At 36.2% G+C, this 5,282-nt stretch overlaps 1 long non-coding RNA gene across 1 annotated transcript in view; it reads right to left on the reverse strand.

Moving 5' to 3' along the window:
• The window catches only part of LOC113823357 (uncharacterized), a 4,586-nt gene extending 1,316 nt beyond the window's left edge, over window positions 1-3,270 (reverse strand). The window contains exons 1-2 of the long non-coding RNA XR_003477386.2: window positions 3,127-3,270; window positions 819-872 (exon numbers count right to left, since the gene is read on the reverse strand). This is a non-coding gene — a long non-coding RNA (uncharacterized lncRNA). The remainder of the gene's footprint in view (window positions 1-818; window positions 873-3,126) is intronic.
• Between the last annotated feature and the right edge of the window lie 2,012 nt (window positions 3,271-5,282).

The raw sequence follows: 5,282 nt of genomic DNA on the forward strand, positions 1-5,282 counted from the left end.
TATAGACAAAGATGCCCCCTCCCAGAGTCTGTAAAAAAAAAAATATTTATCATTTTCTTCAGGCAAACCAATGATTTCATCGATTCTTGGCATTGCTTCTTCTGCGAATGAATCATTTAGGAGATTGAGTACCATTTCTCCATCAACAATCTTGATTTGATAGTCCCAAGAGCAGGGGAGGGCATGAAGTATATCAGGGAAATTACGAAGTAACACAGGCTTAAATAAGAAGAATTGCGAACAATAATGTGTAAAACCAGCACCAAAAAAAATGCTTAAAATCAGCTAATTAAATTCAACAAATGTACTCGCCATCTTTGAAATTCTATGGTCCAGCGCCCCAAAATTTAAAAATTCTACAGGAACACTACCCACCTTTTGGCAAAATCTAAAGGAATTCACAAGTTCTAAACCCCCCAAAATACATACTGACCAATAAACCAACCTAACCTAACAATTTAAGTTGCCATGACTTGATGTGCCCTTCAGGCACTACCCGATGGGAGGGTTGATGAGGAGCTCCACCCCCACAAGATCCCCCGGGAAATATTCTCTCCACCTCAGTATGTATGGCAAGATAGAGGTGCCTTCATACTCTACAATAATAAACCAAATACCTTTATATCTGGTAATGTCAAACTTTTGTTCGCTTTTTTCTACCATCTGGATTGCTTTGATTTTAAACCTTTATTTTTCGGGGGAGGGGGGGGGGGCATTTGGGGCTCAGGTATCAAAGTGGGATAGTTACTAAAGTCTATTTCCTCTTTGTTGCAACTGTATAGTCTTAAGAATAACACTGGAAACACAACATTTCTCACCAGTGTTCTGCTACAAAATGACGGCCCCGAACTGTCAAACCTTGCAGCGAGTGTCTGAAAATGTGAAACGCACGATGCGCAGATAATTCTAAATAAGTGTATAGACAAATATTAAAATACATAAATGAAGTATAATAACATTAATAAAAGACTTCAAAAGCATAAATGTGTAACAGCAGACACTGATAATTAGCCCAATATCGTTTTGACAAGCGTGTAGTAACACATGAATTACTTTGGATGTTGCTGTAATGAGTTATGTGGTCAGTGATGTGTTATTTCTGGCAAGGTAAACAAAAGGAGGGAGCAGGGTGCATTTATGTCCTTTAGATGTGACTATAAGGGCTTTGCAGCTTAAACTATGTTGTATCCTATTCTATTTCTTCCACTCTATTAAAGGGTAGTGTCCATTTCCCTCCATCTCCGCATGTCGCAATAAGAAACTTATACCAAAAATAATATCAGAAATGAAGAAAATAGGTCACTTCAAATGCCACAAGAGAAATCCACAGCAATTCCTAACTCAGGGGCAAAGCTCATGAGTAAGGAAGGTTTTTTTGTACACACAGCTATGTTTCTGGATTTCCCAGGAATGGCTGGAGTAATAGGAACATAATCTCAGATATAGGGTCACTTCATAAACATTATCAATAATTTAATTTATATCATTTTGCAGCATAAATAAGTAAAGGAATAACAATTCAAGATTGGATGGTTGTGTGAAATTTAAAAATTACCAAAAAAGAGAGAGCCATCATACAATCACATTTGGTAATTTTCTATATTACGTCGGCCTGTCCGACGTAATATAGAAAGTGTTGTGTTGGAAAGTGGTAGTGTTGGATTGCTAGCACTGTCCACATTGCAAATATATAGTTTTTATTGTGCAGACACCCCCCTATAGCGACAAATTTGGCCCCAATAGCAGGAGAGGGCATGAAAAGTTCCAGGGAAAATACGAGATTAAATAAAACTAATAATATAACTCACAGTGAAAATAACCATGGTTATTCACATGACTTTCCATTGCAGGGGGATGTGCCCCCTGCGCCCTCCCCTGAGGGGGGCTTCCTCCCCCCAACCCCCACCGAGGAAACAAAACATCCACCATATATTCACGGCAGGCTAGAGTGTTACACAATTATCATCGATGTCAGAGCAGCGGACGTATTACAATTACCTCGTAACATTCCCACTGAATCAGCATATTAACCTTGACATAGTCAGCATTGTATACAGAGACGATTGTAGTATAATCAGGATGACAGGGTATACCATGAACAGAAGAGCAGCAGTGGCCGGCCCTCGTCGGGGGTGTTTTGTGCCTCTCTCAATGCTACACCGATGGCCTTAGATGATGGAGTGGAATGATATACGTACACTAGTAAGACATGTATTAGAGTCAGCCAATAGATAGCAGTTACTATCCCATATAGCTACTGAAGTGACTATGTCGCCATCTATTATATATGAATTTAGCCTCAAGGTCCCGTTTCTCGTCCTCTGGAACCACGATATTTGTATCTCTAACCGAAATAACCGTTGTGTTCGGTATTCCGCCATAGCCACCGCGATGACCGCATGTAGAGGGTGCTCCTACTCCGAGACCGATTTCAGGAGCACCCTCCCTACTATCAACGGCATCTATCAATCACCTTAAAAATCCTAGGTTATGGTAGGTTACCGGCTCCACATCTAGTTCGTGTGCGCTCTCTCCAGCCATGAAGACGTGGTGGATTCTTTGTTTCCTCGGTAAGGGTTGGGGGGCGGCAGCCTCCCTCCCCCCTGCCGATACCAAAATTGTTGATGATGGAGCGGGGGACGTAATATAGAAAATTACCTCACATTTAAGCAAAACACTGCAAATGAGTACCATTAAATTTAGATTACCTGTAATTAAATTTCATGAGGAACAGTTTGAAAGCTTATTATACTCGCAAAAAGATGGTACTAAATCAAAACTGTACAACACTTTTCCTAGTAATATATTTGCAAATTTAATGTATGGGAAAAGATAAAATCTGTATGATTCATTCTTAATGGCAATCCTTTGAAACCTCTCCTTCGACCTGGGTCTGATTCCTTAAGAAAGAGAAGTCTGAAAAGACAGGTGTTACTAAAAAGAACGAAAAGGTGGATGACAGGAAGAGAAAAAGAAAAAGAATGAAAATACAAGAACAGTTAACATTAAGCAAATATAGTACAATATGAAAAGGAAATTACAAAGTAAAAGCTTGAATCAATCTCCATTAGATTTAGAACACACACTTACAAACAACAGTAATCTTGTTCATTAGATGGTAATTACCTCTTAAATGACATTTCTTTCTTGATTCCCCCTCCCCTTTCCTATTTTTTTCTCTCTCACTCTCTCTCTCACTGTGCGATTTATTGTCCCTTGCAGTATTCAGGAGTCATTTTCTTTTTCTTTTTCGTCTTCACCTTAAATTTTCTTTTGATATTATTTCGACACAAGTTACTTATGAAATTATTTCTGGCCTATCTTAACAATTTTCATGTATTTTCTTGACGTTTTCATATACCCTATTCCTCTCTCATTCTAAATGAACATATTCAACTTAATCATTCTGTTAATGTCATGTCTTCTTCTGGATTTATAAAACTACAGAATTATATCATTATATACTTGTTTCTTTATTTATTCTTACTATCCATTACCATTGGACAGTTTATACTATTCATAACTATTGCCTTTGGGGTGCAAGATCACCTGATTGACAAATAATATATATGCAAATGTTTAAGCTAAAAACATAGAAAAAAATAATATCAAATTTGCTAAAATCTCGTGAAACTTTATGCATTGAAAATAAATAAATTTAAATGAGAAGCATACAATTAATGAAATCAAATTAATAATGAGAATAAAGATTTTCCATTATTACAAAATAACATAACAGAAGCGTGATCGCAGTAATAATTGTTACCTCTAACAGCAACACTAATAGTGATAATTCTAAAGTGATGATGGTAATGTTGAGTAGGAAGAGGAGCAGCCGGATTTATGAAGATGACATAACTCGTAATTGTTTCTCTTCTTTCATTCTGCGTATATAGAGTTTTAGGTTTATATGCTATCGTATTAATAGGGCTACGGCTAAGAAGAGCGAGGTTCAGGTTTATCTTTCGTACGTGTACATTTTTTATGCGATATGTCATGCAAGGCTTGTTACTGTTTTTCTTATATCATTTATGCTTTCATCTCGGGCAATATTCAGGCCTCCAAAAGTGTTCCATGACGAATAATATACGGGGAAGTATCTCATTTTATTTACAGAATGTGTTCGAATGGTCAAAAGAATATTATGAAAATTTAAATTAGGTTTTACATAATAATTTTACTTATTATGTATGTATAATTAAATATGCACACGTAAACTTATATATCCTTTTGAATGTAGTTGATATCAATCAATAAATAGTGTCATTTTCAAAATTTTCAAAGAAGTGTGATCTTCGAAACCATTGTCGATGGACGAATGAAGAAGTATGATGGGAGGCAACTTGTATTTATTGTTATTTCCTAATGTTACATCAGTAAACCAGTGATTTGTTAATTTATACAATTCAAAAACAAAATTAGAGTACAATTCCTAGGAATGGGGGTGGAGCCTGTGGCAACAGCGTAGAAGCATCGGCAGCGTTGCTGTTGCGATCGGCCCGGAGAATGTCGCAAATGAAAAAAACGACACTTTCCAGTGGAGTTAGACAGTTTCTTGGCACCGGAAAAAGGCCTTATTTGTTATATATGGTAGTAGTGTATATTTTAAATATATTTCTGCACATATGTATATATATACATATACATACATAAATGAATATATATGTATATGTATATATATATATATATATATATATATATATATATATATATATATATATATATATATATATGCATGTGTGTATACATATGTCTAAATATATATGTGTGTGTGTATACTGTATATATAGGTATGTATGTATGTACACATTTATGTATGTATATATATAATATATATACATATATGCATACACACGCGCGCGTAAATACTTTTAAAATAGTACTTAATGCAATAATATCCTCATTAACATCATCAAAGTTACTAATATTGCACCATACAGTGCAGCATCAGCTTTGAACTTCCCATTTTCTTCGTTTTAAAACGAGCAGACGTGCTCCGCGCGCTCATCAGCCAGGTGCAGTTGCGCATGTATGACTCCGCCCGCTTAAATAGGGGTGGTCATGGGAAACTGTAGTACTACACCTCTTGGCGCCGGAAAAAAAGGCCTATTGTAACTTCAGTTATCGGCCGGTTTGTTAAAATTGTACGAGGCCCAACCCAAAGAATATTCGTATACTTGACATGCATAAATAAGTGTAGACATGCATATCAACCGGGCAAATAGAGAGATACACATATATCTATCAGATATATAGACAGATATGCATTTATTTCTGTGTAT

This window comes from Penaeus vannamei, chromosome 20, assembly GCF_042767895.1.
Source record: "Penaeus vannamei isolate JL-2024 chromosome 20, ASM4276789v1, whole genome shotgun sequence".
Classification (NCBI taxonomy): Eukaryota; Metazoa; Arthropoda; class Malacostraca; order Decapoda; family Penaeidae; genus Penaeus; species Penaeus vannamei.